A 23,043-nucleotide genomic window follows, 5' to 3' on the forward strand; every position below is an offset into this window, starting at 1 on the left:
CACAATCACAGAGGCAGCTTCCCTACTTTAATTGAAATTATGTAATGGGTTGCCTCCTTTAACCTATTAATGTAAAAACACATGTTCTATTAGAGTCCCTGCTGCTGCACACCTGGAAAGACAGTTGTACTTGGCCATAGTGCATTATTCTTTTAATATGGTATTGGTTCAACTTGTTCATACTTGCCTATTTATAATCAAGGGTGGCCAAGTAGTTTTCTTTTCTGTGCTCTGTGAGGGTTTTCAAAGCTATACAAAATGTGTTGAGAGGATTTCCAATTTTATCTAGGCCCCCAGGCAATTCATGTGAACCAAAGCATCATCTGTTCTTGGAGAGATTGGTCTAAATGATCAATAAAATAGCCTAGTCCAGTATATTTTGGGACAGACGTTATTTGACGATATTCCCAAACTTTTCCACAATTATTGGTCTATTCAGGTTTGTCTCTGCTGGAATCAATGTCTTAGAAAATGTCAAAGTCTGAAGTAAGTATGTTGAAGTCTGTGAGAAAGCAGCAAGAACAGGTTTCTGGTTCCTGAATACAGGTGGCAGGGATTGCAAATGGGCTATTTTTAGAAGAGGTCATTTCAGCTCAGTACGGCTGTTAGACTGTTATCTATGAAAGGGATATTGAGAAGGGGTCTGTTCAGAGGTTGAAAACTGGAGGTGTCTGGTTGGACATACAGAGTGAATTTCTTTTTAATGGAATTGGTTTGTTCCTGTTTGCTACAGTTCTCCAAAATCCCAGACTTTGTCACACATCGATATCTTCCTAAGGCCTGAAGGCATTTAAGTCTATTTCCCTTTACGGTATCATTTTAAAAATTCTTTTTTATGTTTTGAAAATTATAACAATAATACATGCATATTATATAATAAGTCAAACAGTGCATTATAAATAGGTATAATGACACAGCGAATCCTCTCTAACCAGTGCTAACAGCATGCTGTGTGCCAGCCCTCCTATCCCTCACATACACATTTAAGCGTATCTGCTTTCTCTCTATAATTGTTTTTTCTGAAGTGGAATCATACTATACTCCATCTACAATTGATTTTCTTTTAGTGTTTCATTGTGAAAAATCTTGAACATGTACAGGGGTAGAGAGAAAAGCATAATGAATTCCTATGCATTCACCACAGAGCTTTGGCAAGTACCCACTCATTTTAATGCTACCCTCACCTATCCACCTCCCCCGCATCTTGGATTAATGTTATTTCTTTAATACGTGGCATCCCCCACCCCTCTCTAACATTTTAGTTTTTAAAATTTCAAACCTATGAAAGACATTGGAAGGCTAGCACAATCAATTTACCCATCACTTAGCTTCATCGGTTATTTTTCACTGTTGAAAATATTTTATAGACACCCTTATATTTACGGCAGGAGTTTGCTGAGAGGCTTAAAGCAAGCTGGCCAAGTTCACCCAAACAGATGGATTGAACCAAAATAGCTGCTGAAGACAAAGCAAAGAAGGAGTCTTCCATGTAATGATTGTTGAGGCAGGCAAGCTCTCATGCTTAGCTGGGAGAATTCCAAAAACCTCTTTTGCCAAAGCACTTGCAGACACTTAGCACTGGGCCAAGGCAGCTGTGTATTTGAGGTAGGTGCACCCCTGGAGGAAGAGCGGCCTCTGGGAGCACTGGGTCCTGGCCTTGGACTCAGCCGACTTCTTCAGTGGTCAAGCCTCTAGGCAATGTTTCATTTAATAAACTGTTGGAACAGCAAGTAATTCCAAGTCCAACTATTTGTAGATCATTCCAGTTGCCTTTTGAATTGGGCAAAGTTTATACTAATATTGTATTTTTTCCCAATTCTCCATATATTTCTAAAAGATTGTGCTTTATGTACTTTTTCAAAGCATTTTTGTTATATCGGAGCTCATGACATTGATAGCTTGATTTTAAATGTTAGTTTTTACAAAAAGAAAAATGATACATTTTGCCCCTAGCTAGTAATAAGTAGCACACCTTTACCTAGCCTTCTCTGTACTCATGTCCCTTCTTACCCTGGAGCAGCAGTAAGCAAGTCCAGAGAAATTTGAATATCAGCCCATTTTCTCCATATAAATGTTTCCATCTTGGGCTATGATGAATTATACCTAACATCTGCCCACATAGTGGTGTTTAAATCTCTCCAGATTCAGATATGAAAGGAAGTTTGGTAGACTTGAAGTCTATATCAACTAGTATCAACATCATGATCCCAATAATATTTTGTCTGCATCTCCTTGCTATGCTGTTAGGCATTCTAAGAGGTTTAGCATATCATTTTGTTTGAGATTTTAACTTCTTATTTACTATCTAAACTACATAACAAATTACCCCAAAACTTAGTGGTTTAAAATAAGTAATAAACATTTATTATTTCATGATTTCAGTGTGTCAGGAATCTAGGGATGGCTTATTGGATGGTTCTAACTCAAGGCATCTCATGATCATGGTTACAGTTAAGATGTTACCCAGAGCTGAAGTCATCTGAAGACTGTGCTGGGCTGAATAATCTGCTTTCAAGATGGCTCCCTCACATACTTGATGAGTCAGTGCTGGTTGCTGTCAGAATGTCTCAGTCCCTTGCCATGCAGACCTCTCTGTAGGAGTGCTTAAGTGTGTCATCATGACATGTCAGGTGACTCCTACTCAAGGGATGGATCCAAGAGAGTGAGAAAGGAGGAGACCATAATGCCTTTTATAATCTTGTTTTGAAAGTTATACATCAATACTCCTGCCGCATTTTATTCATTAGAAACAAGTCATTAAGTACTCACTTAAAGGGAGGGAAATAAGGCTACCTTTTTTTGTTTTTGTTTTTGAGTCTGGATCTTGCTTTGTCACCCAGGCTGGAGTGAAGTGGTGTGATCACAGCTCACCGCAGCCTCAACCTCCTGGGTCAGGTAATCCTCCCACCTCAGTTTCCTGATTAGCTAGGACTACAGGTATGTGTCCCTATGCCCAGCTAATTTTTGTGTTTTTTGTAAAGATGGGGTTTTGGCATGTTGTCCAGGCTGGTCTCAAACTCCTGGGCTCAAGTTATCCTCTCACCTCAGCCTCCCAAAGTCTTAGGATTACTGGTGTGAGCCACTGCACCTGACCAGGCTACATCTTTTGGGGAGGAATATTCAGTAATTAATTTGTTGACCTCTTTTTAAACCATGACAAAGTCTCCTAAACAACACTAGTTGAACTTTGTTTGGGGACACGATTCAAAACTCTTTGTCATCTAATCTTGATGTTTAAGCCATTTACATGAACGTTCTATTCCTTCCAATTTTATGCCCTCTAACGGCTTCCTTCATTTTTTGTAGTGTAGGTCTATTGTTGATGAGTTCTTTCAGACTTTGTATGACCGAAAGAGTCTTTATTTCACCTCTGTTGTTGTTGTTTTTTTTCTTTTTATAAATTTAGAGGATACAAGTGTAGTTTTGTTACATGGATATATTGCATAGCAGTGAAGTCTGGGCTTTCAGTGGACCCATCACCTGAATAGTGTACATTGTACCCATTAGGTAATTTCCATCCCTCACCCACCTCCCACCCTCTCACCTTTCTAAGTCTCCTACATCTATTGTTCTACTCTCTATGTTCATGTGTGCACATTATTCAGCTTCTACTTGCAAGTGAGAACGTGTGATATGTGACTTTCTGTTTCCGAGTATTTTACTTAAGACAATGGCCCCCAGTTCCACCCATGTTGCTACAAAAGACATGATTTCATTCTTTTTATGGCTGGGTAGCATTCCATGATATGTGTGTGTGTGTGTGTGTGTGTGTGTGTGTGTGTATCACTTTTTCTTTATCTAATCATCCATTGATGGACACTTACATTGGTCCTATATCTTTGTTATTGTGAATAGTGCTGCAATGAATATGCAAGTGCAAGAATCTTTTTGATATAGTGATTTCTTTTCTTTTGGTTAGATATCCAGTAGTGGGATTGCTGGATCAGATGATAGTTCTATTTTCAGTTATTTGAGGCATCTCCAACCTCCACAGAGATTGTACTAGTTTACATTCCCACTAAGAGTGTATAAGTGTTCCCTTTTCTCTGCATCTTCACTAACATCTGTTATTTTTTGACTTTTAAATAATAGCCATTCTGATCGGTATAAAATGGTATCTCATTGTGGTTTTAATTTGCATCTCTCTGATGATTAGTGATGTTGAACATTTTTTCACATGCTCATTGACCATTTGTATGTTTTCTTTTGCAAAATGTCTGTTTATGTCCTTTGCCCACTTTTAAATGGAGTTATTTCTTTGTTTTTTCTTCTTCTTGAGTTGTTAGAGTTCCTTTTAGTCCTTTGTTGGATGTATAGTTTGCAAATATTTTCTCCCATTCCCTAGGTTGTCTGTTTACTCTGTCGATTATTTCTTTTGCTGTGAAGAAGCTTTTTAGTTTAATCGAGTCTGATTTGTCTACTTTTGTTTTAATTGCATTTGCTTTTGAGGTCTTAGTCATGACTTCTTTGCCTAAGCCAATGTCCAGAAAGTTTTTTGTAGATTTTCTTCTAGAATTTTCATAGTTTCAGGTCTCCCATTTAAGTCTTTAATCCATTTTTAGTTAATTTTTGTATGTGAGGAGAGATATGGGTCAGTTTCATTCTGCATATGGCTATCCAACTTTCCCAGCACAATTTATTGAATAGGGTCTCCTTTCCCCAGTGTATGTTTTTTTCAACTTGTCAAAGATCAGTTGACTCTAAGTATGTGGCTTTATTTCTGGGTTCTCTATTCTGTTCCATTGATCTATGTGTCTGTTTTTATATCAGTACCATGTTGTTTTGGTTACTATGGCCTTGTAGTGTAACTTGAAGTTGGGTAAGATGCCTGTAGCTTTGTTGTTTTGCTTCGGATTGCTTTCATCTGTGTTTGTGAAAGATATTTTTGCCAGGCATAAAATTCTAGGTTGACAGGTTTTTTTTTTTTCTGTCAGTATTTTAAAGATATTGTTCCACTGTCTTATAATAGTTCGTATTATTTCAAACAAGAAGTTGGCTGTCACTCTTAATTTTATTTCTCTGTACACAGTGTGTCTTTTTTCCTTTGGCTGCTTCAAGATTTTTTCCTTTATCACTGGTTTTGAGCAATTTGATTATATGTTGTTCTTTGGTAAAGATTTTTTCATGTTTCTTGTGTTTGAATAATTGAACTTTATGGATCTGTGGGTTTACATTTTCACCAAAGTTGGGAAGATTGAAGCCATTGTTTCTTCAAATATAAGTCCCCAGTCCTCCATGGGACTTCAGTTTCATGTAAATCAGCCAGCTGTGTAGCATAACTATGTTCCATAGGTCACCAATGTTTCACTTTTTTTTCTAAACTTTTTTCTCTGGTGTATAGCTTTTAATGCTGTGTTTTCAATTGGTGACTGCAATCTTCTTCTGTAGTCTCCAAGTTTCTTTTAATCCCATCATATATATTTTTCAACTCAGACATTAATATTTCATGTTCAGGAGCTTAATTTGGATCTTTTTCATACCCCCAATGCCTCTTCTTAGCATGCTCACTCTCTCCTCTGCCTACTTGGGCATATTAAATATAGTTGTTTCACTCTTGATGGTAAAAATACAAACTATTCTTGGCCCTGTGTGAGTTCCTAGGATTTTTCTGCTAATCCGTTTGGGTAGTTCTTTCACCAGCCTGGGGTAGTTCCTCACACACATGCACTGATTAGTACTCAGCTGAAAGTTTGAGGGGAACCCTCTGTGGATCTCCAAGGTTCTCCCTGCTCAGCTTCCTCCTCTGAGCAGTTCCCTCCTCTCTGTGCTTTGTGCTGTGACTTCCAGCCTCTGCGGCCTCACTGATTCTCATCCTATCACCCCACTGCAGGGAGACTGCCAGGCTCTGTTTCTTTGGGTTTCCCTTTCCCGCACGGCAGCCCAAAAAGTCTCTCTAGGCACTAAGCTGAAACAATCACAGGGCTTACTTGGTTTGTTTCTCTCCTCTCAGGGATCACTGACCTGTGTTACCTGTTGTCTCATGTTTGAAAGTTTTTGTTTCATATATTTTGTCAGGCTTTGTACATAGTTAAGGAGGGAGAATAAATCTGATCCCTGTTACTCCATCGTGATTGGCAACAGAAGACCCTCTAGAAACTGGCTTTAAAAGCATGATTACATAACTATTTCTATCAGGTATCTATTGCTGTACAAGAAACCTCCCCAAAACTTGTGGTTTAATATTATAACCATTTGTTTCTTTTTTCACAATCTTATGTGTTGGCAATTTGGGTTGGGCTCGACTGGATAATTCTTCCTTTCCTTATGGTATCTATCAACTGTGCTAACTCATGCATTTCAAGTCAATTGATAATTTGGCTGTTTGCTGGTCCAGGAAAGCCTCACTCATCTGTCTGGCTGTTGGTGTGTGGTTTCTGCTGGGTTGTTCCCTCTTCATGGTCACCTGCCCTTTAGTAGGCTAAACTAGACTTGTGTTGCATAATTGCAGAACATACCATTCTCTTTATTTCCTACCTTTGGCTATATGGGCTATACTTTTTCTTTTCTTTTTTTTTTTTTTTGAGATGTAATTTTGCTCTTGTTGCCCAGGGTGGTATGCAATGACGTGATCTCGGCTCACTGCAACCTCCGCCTCCTGGGTTCAAGTGATTCTCCTGTCTCAACCTCCCGAGTAGCTGGGATTACAGGTGTGTGCCACCATGCCTAGCTAATTTTTTTTTTTTTTTTTTTTTTTTAGTAGAGACGGGGTCTCTCTATGTTGGTCAGGCTGGTCTTGAACTCTGACCTCAGGTGATTGACCTGTGTCGGTCTCCCAAAGTGCTGGGATTACAGGCGTGAGCCACCACACCTGGCCATGCCATACTTTCTTTACCTTTATCCTTGCAAGTATTTTGGAAGGCAAATATGTATGTATTGATTATTGTGACAAAGACAGCCACTATTCATTTCCCTCCTGGGCTCAAAAACTAAGCTACCTTTCCCAGCAACTGGCTCTTCCCCACTTGGCCTCCAATGGTGATCTCGTGACACAGAATGTCAGCCCTGGTCATGAAATAGCACAGTCTTCCTCATGCACACTCTTTCTTCCTCCATATGGCTGGAAGTGAAAGTCTCCCAGATGGTAGAGCCATATGTTAGAAGAAGCACAGTTCTTGAGAAGAATCATCCAACCAGAAGATCCACACTGGTCTTAAACCTCTGCTGTGCTAAGCCACTGTGATTTTGCTACCGCCACTTATTCTTTACTCAGGCTTACATTTACCTGCAAATTCCAAAGTGTTCTATCATCAGTTTCTCTAATGTCATAGTGAGAAGTGAATGACATTGCTTTAAGATGAAGAATCTATGGATTTTCAACAGTTTCTTCCTTCTCTTCCCATCTTGTTATTTCATAATATAATATAAATTAACATATTATACAGTATAATTTATTAGTGATATTATATAGATTAAATGGTTTTAGATACAGACCTAGGTTATTGCTAATATGTGAATTTTTTTTTTTTTTACCACATAGATTCTTTCTCAGGACTTTGGATCTGGGCATTCAGTTTTGTGATCAGAACACAAAAACCATAGCTATGCAGAGCTATCTCAGCATTTCACTTGTGTCAGTGTTATTTATCATTTGTCTTTTTAGAACATGACTTTCTCTGTATGAGTTCTGAATTCTGCTTTCTCTTTCCAGTTAGCTACAGTACATCTTTTTTTTTTCTTTTTTTCTTTTTTTTTGAGACAGAGTCTTACTCTGTTGCCCAGGCTGGAGTACAGTGGCATGATTTCGGCTCACTACAATCTGTGCCTCCTGGGTTCAAGTATTTCTCCTGCCTCAGGCTCCCAAGTAGCTAGTATTGCAGGTGCATCCACCATGCTCGGCTAATTTTTGTATTTTCAGTAGAGAAGGGGTTTCAACTCCGTCTGGTCTCGAACTCCTGACCTTATGATCCACCCGCCTTGGCCTCCCAAAGTGCTGAGATTACAGGCATGAGCCACCACACCTGGCCTACCGTACATCTTAACTCCAATTTTTCAGAATCAAACATTTTTTTGTTCTGTTGCCTAGACGATTATTTTTATGATTCAGAGTTTTGGTTAGAAAGGGTCTAGATGTATATCACTTTTGTTTATTGTTTTTCTTGAAACATTGTGGAGCTTTTCCTTCTGCATAATCTGATGTTTTGTCAGCTAAAGAAAGTTTTCTTAAATTATGCCTTTAATTTTCACTGCTAAGTTCATTTGTCTGTTTCCTGATTTAGAGATTCCATGATTCTTTGGTTGGATCTCCATTCTCTGCTTATCATGCGTAGACTCTACAGTCTCTTGTAACTTTCATATTTTTGCCCTTTTGTCCTGGGAGACTTTTACACTTTGGGAGATTTAGCCAGGTTTGTTGCTCCTATCACTTACTATTTGGGGGCAAATTTTATTTGTCATTTTCCGCCATCATTTGTGTTTTAACTCTTCTGTTGTATTTTGGGTTTCCTTGTGTGACTTTCCTAATTTAGAAATCTCATTCTGCATCTTTAAAATTTTCTCAACCTGTTCTCTCCTTATGGATATTTATTCAAAGACCATGTCTGCAATTTGATGTGGGGATACAGAAGTTAAAAAAAAAATTCTCCTGATCTCACTAAAAGAGAGTTTCAGTCATCTGTTCCTCTTCTGAGACTTGGTGATCTCATTCCACTTCCCTGATTCTGTCTACTTTTTCCTTAGTGCCCTGCCTCTGAGCCCATGATGTTTTGGACTCATCTCTGAGTAAGGGGCTATTTGCAAACCTGGTGTTTGTGAACCAATTCTTGCATTCTGACCCCTTTTACTGTCAATGGGTGTTATTGCCAGATTTTCAAATAAAAACAATAGATGAAATATTTATATGGTTATACAATCTATTCTTATGATTCATAGTAGTTAGAATAAAGTCACCTTGAACACAGAATTAGTGAAGACTGAACCATTGCTCCTAGGGTAAATACAGAGTTAGGTTCCTGCAAGCCCCTGGTCACAACATTTTTGTCAACTGACTGATATATAACCTTGTATTACGTGTGTTTCTCTTTAAAGATACCTTACAATTGCTGATTCATTAACACCAAACTCATGGCCAACAGCACTACAACTTGTGGATGAATGAAGCTTATCTAACATGTATTTTCTCCATAAGGCAGAAACTTGGTGCTTAGGAACACTAGACAGCATGTCAGTACTATCCCTGAGGGGCATTTTAAGCAGGGAAATTACCATCAAAAGGCTGGGCATGATGGCTCATGCCTGTAATCCCAGCACTTTGGCAGGCTGAGGTGGGTGGATCACCTGAGGTCAGGAGTTTGAGACCATCCTGGCCAACATAGTGAAACCCTGTCTCTACTAAAAACACAAAAACAAAACAAAACAACACACACACACACACACACACACACACACAAAACTAGCTGGGTGTGGTGGCAGGCACCTGTAATCCCAGCTACTTGGGAGGCTGAGGCAGGAGAATCACTTGAACCCAGGAGGTAGAGGTTGCAGTGAGCTGAGATCATGCCACTGTAGTCCAACCTGGACAATAAGAGTGAAACTCCATCTCAAAAAAAAACAAAAAACAAAAAAACAAGAAATTACCATCAAAACGCATAAACCCATAAAAAATGTGGCATTAAATAGCTTGTGAACAGGACACTTGTTTACAGTATGAGAGCTGAAACAAGAAGGCAGAGTGTTGGCTTGCTCAGCCTTGGTGGAGAATGTGTATGCTGAGTGACTCAAATTTTTTGCTGCTCTGTGCATGCCCACAGATGGCCTCAAAATGCTGCAAGTATTGATTCTGGGGCTGCAAATAAATGTTAGCTAGAGGTAAAACTCATTTTTTTTTAATCAGAAAGTAATGAGGATTTACTATAAATGTTAAAAGATTTTCTGCTCTTTCTGCTTCTACTATCTACCACATCAAGTCCCTCCACCTGGTGAGTGATTTTGATGAAGCATAGGTATAATCTTATCATTTCCCTACATTTTTACCACCCATTGATGTCTACATCCTACAGAATGTACACAGCAAATATGTATTCAGTGCTGACCAAGTGTCAAACATGATGCCATAGAGTGGGATCACACGAGATACTGTACCTGAAATGTACTTTTGTATCTATTGATGTATTGATGTGCTTTGATGTCTGCCCTGATGTATAGTCAGAGGCTGAGTGATGGGCTGCACCTGTGAGGAGCCGGATTAAGATGTAATTTTCCCCAGTGTCCCCTGTTCTTAAGCATTAAAACCACAGACAAGAATCTGGTAGAATGACTTTTTATATAAAACTGTAATATAGGTAGCATGCAATACTACCAAAGGGCATTTTTAACTTGTGGACACTATGGCCACCTAGATCCAACCTGCCACCATCACCATGCTTACTCTTATTCCCTGTACTGTATCGTTTCTGGTGGCTGTGATCTCTGAATGCATGTAGTGTTTGAGGAATAGCAGATAGGTTGGAAGAGGCTAATGTGGGAAGAGTGTCTCTAAGGAGAAGGAAAAGAATGGGAGTGAGTTCTTTCTCTTACAATATGAGCTGGAGAGAGGAGGGTTGCTCAGGCCTCAGAAGGGACTAGCATTTGGGGTGCTGGGGGGACTAATCAGTAAATACCAAAGTGCCCAGTCTGTGGGAAGACCTTTTAGTGCTGTACCATTGACAAAAGATCATGGAGCTTTGAATAACAGCATATCTCTGGTTACTGGTGTGACTTAAAGATTATAATAAGTATTTTGGAGCTATTTTTAAAAATTGGTTCATAATAGTTATAGATATTTATGGGGTACATATGATATTTTGGGGTGTGCATACAGTGGGTAGTGACCAAATCAGGGTAATTGCGATATTTATTGACTCAAACATTTATCATTTCTCTGTCTTAAGAGCATCCCAAATCTTCTCTTCTAGCTAATTTGAAATATACAATAAGTTATTGGTAACTATGGTCATTCTACCATGCTACTGAACACGAGAATTTATTCCTTCCATCTAACTGTGTTTGCTTACTCACTCAAACTCTCTTCATTTCTCCCTCCTCTCTCCCTTTTCCAGCCTTTGGTGTCTATCATTTTACTCTCTATCTCCATGAGATCAACTTTTATATTTCTGATATTAGTGCTATTTTGAATGACATGATTCTCTTGAGACTTCTGTAGGAACCGGGCCAGTGAGGGAGCCCAAGTAGTGTCAGAGACTGAATCCTCTGCCAGTAATTCAATTAAACTTGATTTAGAAAGTAAGAAGAGATTATATTTCTTACATCCTGTGTGATGGTATAAAATTCATAAGACTTGCTATGAAGTCTTAGGTGTTTTACTTTGCCTTTTTAATTCTCGAATTTTCTCATCTGTAACAGAAGTACAGTAATTCTTACCTTGTAGGGTGTTTTTGGAGCTTAGTGATTGTACGTGTAATGTACCTGGGAGTTAATAGCAGGTCTCAGCACACAATGCTCATACAGTAGGGCTCTCTCCTTCCAGCTGCTCTCTGAGTTCTGTCTTTTTAAGGTTTTCACTAGCTGTCAAGTGTTTTGTTCTGTCCTCTTTTAGGTGATGGTCAGTCAGGTGCAGCCACAAGAGGGAACACAGGAGAGGCACAAGAAAACAAAGTTTGTTATATTCCCAGGTTCTAGAGCAGGGGTCACAGTAAATCATTAGGGTCACAGGGGAAGTGCCGGGTTTTGGTCAAGTGGCTGAGGAAAGTCAAAGCCAGTATTTTTATTCTGGATTTTGCAGAAAAGGAAAGGCAAGGCAGCGTAGGCAGTGTAGGGTTGGCTAGTTTGAATCATTTTGGTGGGCTCTAAATCAGAAAGGTGGTTCCTAGTTGCCTGGAACCTGGCCTGGGGTAATAAGGCAGATAATGTTGCCTCCTGGGGTGGTAGAGGAGGTATGGCTCTGGCTGGTTAGTTTGCATATCAAAGCCATGCTCCAAGCTGAGTTCTCTGTTACCTCCAGGAGCTGGCTAGCCCCAGGAGAGTCAGTCTGTACTCAAGAGTTTTTTAAGATATCAAAACGTTGTAATACACAGAAAATGAAAAAATATGTACACGATACACATTTATATTTTCCTATGTTCATTTTTGTGAAAGTTTGCAGCCATGCATTTATGCAGGTACACCAATATTTTGATGAGGTTGTGTCATCATTTTATACACCAGTCAGTCTAGGGTCCCATGGGTTGGCTGGTTTGCCATCCCATTTACCTCAACTACACCTGGAAATTTATTCCCACTCTGATCCAAGAATGAGCAGGAATCCCCTTTCCTTAGCTGAAATAATTGCCCACTTTAAATACTTTTAGTTTCTGATTTAAAAGATATATATTGACATAGGTATAGGTATTATAGTGTAAACTAAAAATAAAATCCCAAGCTCCCTACTGACTGAACGGACTGGATCCCCTCTTGGCCAAGAGTACCCCAGCGAAACCTTAAAAATTGAATCCCCAGCCATAACAGGAAGGGAGGTGGAACAGGCCTTGTTACACCCCCTCCCTTTTGGAGTTCAGGCACAACCGATTGGCATTAATGCTAAAATAGAGATCATAACATTAACAGAAAGAATTGTTTGTGACAATAAGACATCAAATCATAAACCAAACCTAAGGCCATGCCAGACAATGGTTAAGTCACACACCCCTATAGGTCACTCTGACCCAGGTTAACAGAATTTCTTATCTTAAACATTCCTTTCTGCTGACGGAGTATTCTTCCTTTAGCCATTTGCAAATTGAAGAATCTCTGCATCCATCTATAACCTGTAAGCCCCTACTTGAAGATATCCCACCTTTTGGGGCTGAATCAATGTATATCTTCCATGTATTTGAGACAGCCAGGTGAGAGGAGGTTCCTAGAGAAACTCCAACGTCTCTGCACACTTGGGCGGAACCACAGAAGTCTGCACCCTTTGCAGCGGGGAGGAGCTGGCTCCTCCTCTTCCTGTGTGGAACCCGGAATTGAAGCTGCTGGGCGGGAAGCACTCTGGCAGGGAGTCTGGCCTTGTGGAGGATCCCTGTTTTCCCCGTTTTTCCCATTTCACCCAATAAAACCCTGTGTTACCCTTCAAACTGTCTGTGAGCCTAAATTTTCATGGCTGTGGAACGGACAAGGACCCCCATCTTTAGCTGAACTAAAAAGTCCTGCAACATTTTTGGCTCCCAATGTGGGGCTTGAGAAGCGGGGAGTGAAACGGGGACTCAAAAACTCTCACTGTTGCTTCTAAGCCTTTTCATCCTCAGACTTCTGAGGGGGCGGGGGGGGGGAACCATTTCCCCACCCCGCGCCGTCACTCTTGGGCCTTTTCATTCCTTTTTTTTTTTTTTTTTTGGGACGGAGTCTCGCTCTGTTTCCCAGGCTGAAGCGAGGTGGCGCGTTCTCGGCTCACTACAAGCTCCGCCTCCCGGGTTCACGCCATTCTCCTGCCTCCGCCTCCGAGTAGCTGGGACTACAGGCGCCGCCCGCCACCTCACCCCCCTAATTTTTTGTATTTTTGGTAGAGACTGGGTTTCACAGTGTTAGCCAGGATAGTCTCGATCTCCTGACCTCGTGAGCCGCCCGCCTCAGCCTCCCAAAGTCCTGGGATTACAGGCGTGAGCCACCGCGCCCAGCTTTTCTTTCTTTTTCTGGGAGGGACCGGTGAGCAGCAGCTCCCCTCCACCGGCTATTCCCTGCCGGGCCTAGGATGCATGGCCCAAGGGTCCTGGCTGTCTGCTTCCCAGCCACACACTGCTGCCACAGCGTTCCCCTTCCCTGGCCAAGGGGTTTAACTCTATTAGATAGTAATTAAATTTAAGCTTTTTACCCTGGTGGAGGAACCAGTTGCATAAGAAGAAGAAGTTCTTCTCCAGGCATTTTAAAACTGTTTTTTGCTTCCCCTTCTCTACCCCGTCAGCAGTTAACCTTTAAAGGATTTTTTTTTTTTTTTTGGAAGATGTTTTTTAACTAGGCCAGTTCCCCCAACTATCACTGTTTGTAGTCTGTAAAGTTTTGCTTGTAAAAAAGGATCTTGTGAAGACTGGGTTTTGTTCTGCGTCTCTCTGTGTGTATTGTGTGTAATGTCTGTAAAAAGAGCTCTAATTAATTTGGCCTAAAGGAAAACAAGTGCTTGGATCAAATATTTTTTTAAGGAAAGTTAAAAGCTGTGGTACCTTTCAGTTCACGTGACTTTAATCTTTGAGAAATGAAAACAGCCTTAAAGATTACTGGTAAAATGCAGGTCAGATGTGAGACAAGAAGTCTTCCTGTCAAAGGTTTTTCTCCATGGAAGGGTTTGTGGTCTCGCGGGTTTCAAGGAATGAAGCTGTGCACCGCAGCAGCGAGTGTTACAGCTCGATTAGAGAAAGGCGCACACCCGATGAGTGTGTGGCAGCAAGATTTATTAAAGCAAAAGTAAAGCTTCCACGCGGGTGGAAGGGAACCTGGAAAGGTTGCCATTTTTGGTTTGGGTATATTATGCTTATATCCCCTTATGACCCCTCCTCTTTTCCTTTTTCTGGCCTATAGAATTAGCTTCTGTTCTATCCACCTGTGGGTTGGCGGGCCTGATTGGTTAAAAACATCAGGCTGCAGCTAGACCTTAAACTCCTGTATGATTGGTTGAAGTTTAAATTCCTTAGCTTGCAGCTGTGACTCATTTTGGCTTAGGGGAAAGTCCCCTTTGATTGGTAGAAGTTTCAAGCCCTTAGCTTGCAGCTATGACTTAGTTTGGCTTAGGGGAAAGTCCCCTTATGGAAGTCCCTGTGAACCCAAGAAGTCTAGCCAACTTAGTTACTTAGTCCCTCAAAGTGCAAGGTTTGCTAAGTGTTTTGAGGTTACAAACTGACTTTGGGGTTTTGAGAACTATTTGACTTTCTGGCTCCACAACTGGTAAGACCTGGGGACATATGGAACTAACCATGCCCTTAACTAAGAAGGCAAAGCTTAGCTGCAGTTAGCACACGATTAGCAACTTACCAAGTTTTACCTTAAAGTTAAAAATTGCTAGGAGTTAATTGAAACTACTAGAAATAGATTTGCATGCAATGTGTGTAAGAACAGTAAAATGTATTTTTTAGTAAAAGGTTATAAGAAGGCATGGAAATGTAAACTTTTGCCTAAAGTTTTTAAGGATTAAAGGATTTTTTAAGTTAAATTAGGAAAAAGCTGAAGGTTCAAAGAAGTGGTAGAAGAATTATGGAAATCAATCTTGCAGAAGAGGTTCTGTTTGTGAACGTATTGACTAAATTCAAAAAAGGGTATTATATGTTTTTTTCCTGCAAATTGAGCATTGAAATAAAAGCATAACAAGGTTTTCCTAAGGTGCTAATCTGCTCTTTGGCAAAATTTTTAAAGGATTATAAAAGGTTTTTGCTTATTTAAAATTCCGGGGTCATCTTTTTGGCAAAATAAATAATTTACGGTTATCTGGAATTCTATTCCATAATATCAAGTGTTTTAAAGATATTTAAAAGGCTTCCCAAAATCAACCTTAAGTTTCAAAATTGTCTTTCCTGACACCTGGCTTTTTGAATACTTCAGAAGGCCCATGAAGTGTCCAGAAAAGAGGTAAAAGGAATTATTTAACATATTTAGGTACATGGGATTGCCAAAATGATGCTCAATCTTCTTTAGGTTATGTTTTGGTGAATAATGCTAATAGATGTTCCAAAATTGAATGGGATTTCTAAAATTCTAATGTGAGAGTATATGCTATCCAACATAATTAAGATTATTATGTCAGGTTATTGTAAACCATGGAAATAACCAAACTTCTTTGTCAATCGTGTTTCTAACTGTAACTATCCTGGACATTTTGCTGTTCACAGACAATTGTTGTCTTGTTTTAATCCTTTTCAAAGATGGTTTATAATGAGCTATAGAACTTTAACAAGTGCTCTCAAAGGCAGGCTTCTGATAACTTTAGAGGTTGTAACATTGGAATAAAGGAAAATGTATAGGACTCATAAAGAGCTGAAATGTTCATGAATATCAAGCACAACAAGAGTTAACTAACTGGACTGAACTCAGGAAGCTGAAGCAAATCTTTCTGATCTTTGCTTGGAATATATCTGATCCTCGTTTTGTTTTTTCAGAGTCAAGGAAAACTTATTTTGAACCATTCACAGCCTTTAATAACTAAGTTATACACTCCTATGATCAAAATTTGGTGCTTGTTTCTCTCTGCCTGAATCCTCTAGAATTTGGAAACTATTTTGTGAATATTCTTATGGCAATATAGTTGTTTGCATCAGTGCAATAAGAATCCATTTTTCTTTTGCAACAGGACACAACTAGAGAAAGTGGTTATTTTACCAAGGATTTGACTGGAAGGGTATGCTTCCGTTTAAGGAGTCAGTCTCGACTTGTAGAGCCAATAAAAGCCCAGTGAGGAAACTGGTCTCATACCCTTGTCTACGCAGTCCCTGTACAGGGTTCCTGACCTGTGGTTAGTAAAGAATGTCACTTTCTAACAGGTCCAGGAGCTCCAAGTTTATTATGGGACCTTAAGAGGAAGGAATCACCTAACTCACAGGGTTTTGAGGATACAAACCCATGATTGGGCTCAGTTTTAAAAGGTCTTATCTGAGATTTCTTGTGGAACAAACTTCCATCAAAGCCAATCTAAAAGGCCTAATTAGAAATAATTATTCTTGCTGCACTTTGTGCAATCAGGCCAAGTATAAGGCTAAAATTTATTTCATAAACTATTCAGTCCTATGATGATTTTTTTTTTTAACAAAAATGAGAACTGGAGAGAGAAACCATGTCTCAAAACTTATACATTTGTCACTAAATTCTTTTTTTATTATACTTTAAGTTCTGGGGTACATAGGGAGAACATGCAGGTTTGTTACATAGATATACACATGGTAGTTTGCTGCACCCATCAACCCGTCACCTACATTAGGTATTTCCCCTAAAGCTATCCCTCCCCTACCCCTCCACCCACTGACAGGCCCCGGGGTGTGATATTCCCCTCCCTGTGTCCATGTGTTCTCATTGTTCAATTCCCACTTACGAGTGAGAACATGCGGTGTTTGGTTTTCTTTTCTTGTGTTAGTTTGCTGAGAATGACGGTTTCCAGCTTCATCCATGTCCCAGCAAAGGACATGAACTTATCCTTTTCTGTAGCTGCATAGTATTCCATGGTATATATGTGCCACATTTTCTTTATCCAGTCTATTGTTGGTGGACATTTGGGTTGGTTCCAAGTCTTTGCCATTGTGAATAGTGCCGCAATAAACATGCATGTGCATGTGTCTTTATAGTAAAATGATTCATAATCCTTGGGGTATACATCCAGTAATGGCATTGCTGGGTCAACATTTGTCATTAAATTCTAAACTCATTAGTTGTTTTTAAGTTTTTGCCTACATTTTAGACTAAGCCTGCTTGCTCCTATGAACCAACCAGCAATCCCTGGCTGCAGTTCAGAAAGAACAAAGGGGATAGGTAATTAGAAATCCAGACCAATATGCTAGTTCTGAGCAATTATCCTCCAAATCCTGCCAGGTAATGGAATAAATAGGATGCCCATCACTTGGAGGTTTCCTTTTGGGAAAGTAAGACCATGGGAGCTAACCAAAGCCAAGCACCATGCACCCAAATTCTATCAAGCATAAATATAGCTACCAGTTATCTGGATGTGTCACAAGACATCCTTCCATAGCTTCACTTTTGCATTTGGCTTATGATAAGAAGTCCATGCAACCCCCCAGCTGAGACACATTTTTGTCCCAAACTCAATTCCAAGCATTGGGTCAAAACCCTAGGAAGGAAAACTGGATCTGAGGGATCCAGAGGCAGACAATAACAGAAATTAAAAGGCACAACACAGGTAAGCATGGCTGATTCCTGCCGATTAAGTCAACCCCAAGCTTCCTGTTTCATGGAGAAAGACCGCGTTGGTATCTGTGGCATAAATGAGGTCTAGGGAATCCAAGGCTGCTGGCAGCAGGTAAGACAGAGCATATGTGGATAAGAGCGGATGATTCTCACCCACTAGGCCCCCTGCTTCATGGGTGCAAGCCACTCTTACACCCAAGGTGGCACCACCAAGGTTGCTGGGACCCAGGGATGCAAGGATGGAAAAGGAAAGAGGATGCTTTTCCCTCTCTCCCTCATGTACCTCTGAAGAAGGAATTAATGAATTTTACAAGTATAATCAAAGACAACCAAAAATTTTTACTTTTTCCTTCAAAAGCTAAATGTAGTGTAGCCCCACCCTGTAGGTAAGTTAGAGAAAAATACTAACTGCCTGTTTTTCCTTCTATGCTCAGCGAGCCTTATCTGTACTTGCTAGTTTCACATTCCTTGAGGCTCAGCAAGTTCCTGCTTCATCTCCCTAGCACAGCTGCAAAGTTACAAGGTTAATACAGAAATGGTTTATACAGTTAATGGTTTCCCAAGGATGTGAAACATGTAATATAAATAAATGTAAAAGACTGATCAACTGTCTTTGTTCTCACTTCTGTAAGCACACTCCTGCATCACATAGCTCCCGGCCACTGGCTGCTTAAAAAGTGGCTGCTTTTACTTTCCTGGACGCTAGTCCTACTGAGCCAGGCTGCTCAGACTTTCCTGGACGCTAGTCCTACTAAGCCAGGTGATCACCTTTTAATAAAGACCTTTCCTGGACTCACTCTGTTCAGTCTCTCCCATCTTTGATTGTCCCGCAACACCTCGGGTATCTGCTAGGAAGAGAAGGGATCCAGGGATGCCTGCCCCCATCTTTCTAGATGGGTAGGCATTCATCTTCAGTCTGTACCCCTGTTGAATACATCCTGAACCTCTGGGACTCCTTTAAAAAAAAAAAAAAAAAAAAAAAAAAAAAGAACAACACCTTCTTTTTTTCCTTTTTCTTCCTCTGTCCTCTTCACTGATAGGTAATTGTGTCTTCATACTATGGGACACTCCCCTCAGAAACATCCTCCAAACCGGAAAGAATTAATTTCCCAAACCTTAAACTGTCTGGCTTTGGAATGGGCTCAAGGGAAGGGAACCCAGAAGCCTGACATGCTGGCAAAAGGGTAAAGTTTTTTTTTAACCAGTTGGGCTGTTGGCCTCCCTCTCCCTGTGCAAACTGGTAAAAGGTCTTGGAATTTTTGAGCTATTTTTACCCCTCCCCTTGTTTTGTTTTGATACATGTTGTCTATTCTTGCCTTCAGGCCATCAAACTACAAACAGTCATGCAACCGGAGCCTCTGATGGCGATCCTTTCTGCTGGGAACCCTTAAATAGGCCTCTGAGGGAGCTCTGACTGCGGTTTCCCCAAAACAGCGCCCCCTGTCAGCAGGTGACAGTTAAGATCGCTCTTCGTCCTTACGCTTATTCTAATAGCAGTTAGATATACTTCTCTAGCGCGGGGAATGAGACACCCAGGTGGGAGGGGATCCTCAGAGAAACTCCAGCTGACCTGCACACTGGGGTGGAGCCACAAGAGTTCACACACTTTGCAGCAGGAAGGAGGCAGCTCCTCCTCTTCCTGTGTGGAACCTGGAATTCAAGCTGCTGATGGCAAGCACTCTAGCAGAGACTCTGACTTGTGGAGGTGCCCTGTTTTCCCCTTTTTCTCCCCACTTTTCACCCAATAAAACCTTGTCTTTACCCACCCTTCAAACCATCTTTGAGCCTAAATTTTAATGGCCGTGGGACAGACAAGGACCCCATCTTTAACTGAACTAAGGAACAGACCTGCAAAATATTGATTGATGTCTTTGCCTGTAACTCTTGCCTCCCTGAAAGGTATAATACTCAACTGTAACCCAGCTGCCTCTATTTTTAAAATCTTTATTGTAAAAAAATCTTATTTTAAGAAAATGGAATGTGCAAGGGAAATGGTAATCATGTTCCCAAAGCATCAATAATTTCAAAAAGAGAATGCAAGGGAAGATTGTTTTCCATAGTTTTAACACAGAAAGTTTAATACTCTATCAAAAAGAAGGCACCCTCTCCCTGTAGTCCTCTGAAGCTTTCAGAGCACACTGTAATACAGTTTCAAAAGGAAACCACTTTTATAAATTGGTACCCACCCTAGTGTGCAACTGAGAAAAATGAAAAAGTAAAATCCACTTCCTCAGGATCTCTTGAGACTGTGTTACGCCTGCCATGGTCACTCATATTGGCTCAGAATAACCCTCTTTAAAATATTTTGCAGAGCTGGTTTTTCTGTTAACAATAGTATATTTTATCAGTTATTTTATTCATTTACACCTGAAATCTTAAAACGAACTTAGGGAAATTCACAAATACCAATAGATAAGATAAAGCTACATTAACAATAAGTAAGGAAAGAAATATGGGCAAAAGAAAAATAAAGCAGAGAGCTGGGATACCAGATCGCTTGAATGTCAAACATGTATAAATAAAAAGCATTAATAATCTTCTTAATTATATTCTATGTTATATTTTATTTCAGATAATGGAGCTACTTTTTTCTTTTATTGCTCAAGTGGAAGATGTTATAAAAAGAAACCCTCAACAGGAATGCAGTTTATACCAACTTCACACAATCTGTTACACTCATTGATCCGTGGAATAATCATGACACTCAAATGAATTTGTATGCTGGTATTTACTATGGGAATGTAAAACGAATATTACAGTAGGCTTTGACAGATTTGGGCTAACAGGTAAATCTTTATTGTAAAAGATTTTATTTTAAGAAATGGGATGTGCAAGGGAAATGGTAATTATGTTCCCAAAGCATCAATAATTTCTAAAAGAGAATGTAGAGGAAGATTGTTTTCCGCAGTTTTAACACAGAAAATTTAATACTCTATCAAAAAGAAGGCACCTTCTCCTTGTAGCCTCTGGAGCTTTCAGTGCACACTGTAATACAGTTTCAAAAGGAAGCCACTTCTATAAATTCATAGCCACCCTGTTGTGCAACTGACAGCTTCAGAGGCAACATTATTGACTGCTTAAACAAGAAAAGAATCTTTATGCAATGCAAATTTAAATTTCCAAGTATTTAATATTTTTTCGAGATATTTTAGAACCAAATATTAGTAAATATTTGTTAAAGTCCAGCACCCTTTTTAAAAAGAATAAATCTTCTTATTTACTGTCTTGCTTTTATCATATAATAGTTGAATCTGTGTAATATTTTCTTAAGTGATAAGCATAATAACAAAATGAATACCTGTGAATCCGCTACTCAAATTGTGAACTAAGATCTTCCCAGTCTTACTGGAGTTACCTGAGTGTTACAACCCTACCACCTGCCCCACCAGAGGTAGCCATAGCTTAAAAATCCATAGCTTTCCACGTATGCATAGATCTCTAAACATTATGTTGTTCACGTTTACTTGTACTTGAGTCTTAGAAAAAGGCACAATATTTTATTTAGTTCTCTGTAATTTGATTTTATTTATTTACCCTTTTAAACTGAATAATTACTTCTAAGATTCATCCATTTTGTTCCATTTAGCTACAATTTATTATACACTAGTGAGATGAGTATTTTGCATACTAAATAAACATTCTACAATAAATAATAATTCATTCTCTTGTCAATCAATATTAGGTTTTTTCAATATTTTAAAATATCAAATAATGCTACTATGAGTATATTTGTATGTAGGACTTCTAGAACACGTATTCATGAAAATATACTTGAGAATGGAATTTCTGAATCACAGGAAACTCAAATATTTAACTTTTTCAAAGTAATGCCAAGTCAGTACTCATAGATAGCGTGCATTTTCTTCTTTTGCATTCTGACACTTGGTATTGTTAGAGTTCTTATGTATTTACCCATTTAACAAAAATATGTTCTTGTTTTATATTTCCCTGACTGCTAAGCATCTACTAAACATACTTCCCTATCACTGTATCTATCTATCTATCTATCTATCTATCTATCTATCTATCTATCATCTCCCAGTCATTTTTGTTTTCTATAGAATTCCGGTTCATGTTTTACTCCTTTTCCCAGTGGATTATCTTTTATGATTAAATCATAAGAATTTTTATATTTCTGGATATTACTCTTTGTTGTAAGTTCTCTCAGATTATGGCTTATCTTTTTATTTTCATTATGGTGTCTTTTGAAGAACAGTAAGTCTTAGTTTTAATTTCTTTAATTTTATTAGTCTTTTAACGTTGGTGGCTTTTGGGTCTTATTTAAGAAAACATTTCTTAAAGTCAGAAAGATAGTGTCCTATATTTTCCACCAAGTGTTTAAGTATGACTTTTATGTACCTTTTAAGTCACTAATCTGTCAAATTTTCTGTATGGCATGAGAGAGAAATTCAATTGCATTTTTTTCCATGTGGATAAGCCAATTACCTCTGCATCATTTATCGACAAATCTGCCCTCCTCCCCCTGATGGGCAATCGCACTGCTGTCACATATCAAGTCTCCTTCTATGTATTTGTTTGTTTCCGGGTTCATTGTTTCGTTGCCTTGGTCAGTATGTTTAATTCTGCATTAAAAACATATTTTAAAACTTACCATTTTCAAAAAGTTAAAACTGTAGAGACAGAAGGAAGATCAGAGGTTGCTGGGGATAGGAGTGGGGAAAGGGATTGGCCACAAGAAGACATGAGGAGATTTGAGGGAGGAGGTCATAGAAATAAAGTGTAACTTGATTGTGGGGAGGATTATATGGCTACATATATTGGTCAACACTCAGAGCTGAACAAATTTTACTGTGACTTAGAAACATTTCCAAAACAGTAATTTTATATTTTGTTATTTTTCTTCCTAAACGGCTTCACTCTTCCTGGGGTTTTGCTTCTCTGTATCAATTTTAAAATCCTATTTTGACAAGTTTCACCAAAAATAAACCTGTGGGAATTTTGATTGAAATTGTCTTGAATATAGATAAATTTTGGAATGTGGCATCTTATCCATGAAAACAGTATATTTCTCCTGTTAAGACTTTTTAAATGTCATTTAATAATTAAATATTAAAAATATTTTAGAGCCAGGTTTGGTGGCACAAGCCTGTAGTCCCACCTATTCGGGAGGCTGAGGCAGGAGGATGGGTTAAGCCCAGGAGTTGGAATCTAGCCTGGCCAATAAAATTAGACCCATCTCTAAAAAAAAAAAAAAAAAATCTAAATATTAAATATTAAAAT

The 23,043-nt window shown here is 39.2% G+C and overlaps 1 long non-coding RNA gene across 2 annotated transcripts in view; it reads left to right on the top strand.

Annotated features, from left to right (window-relative positions):
* LOC114676928 (uncharacterized) overlaps positions 1–23,043 on the top strand; it is a 49,827-nt gene that overhangs the window by 4,643 nt on the left and 22,141 nt on the right. Inside the window, exons 3-4 of one of the 2 annotated variants that reach the window (XR_013415380.1) lie at positions 19,125–19,252; positions 20,375–20,588. This is a non-coding gene — a long non-coding RNA (uncharacterized LOC114676928). Of the gene's footprint in view, positions 1–19,124; positions 19,253–20,374; positions 21,456–23,043 lie in introns of those variants that run through there. The other variant, XR_013415379.1, reaches the window with a different exon arrangement.

Source organism: Macaca mulatta, chromosome 3 (genome assembly GCF_049350105.2).
Source record: "Macaca mulatta isolate MMU2019108-1 chromosome 3, T2T-MMU8v2.0, whole genome shotgun sequence".
NCBI classification, from domain to species: Eukaryota; Metazoa; Chordata; class Mammalia; order Primates; family Cercopithecidae; genus Macaca; species Macaca mulatta.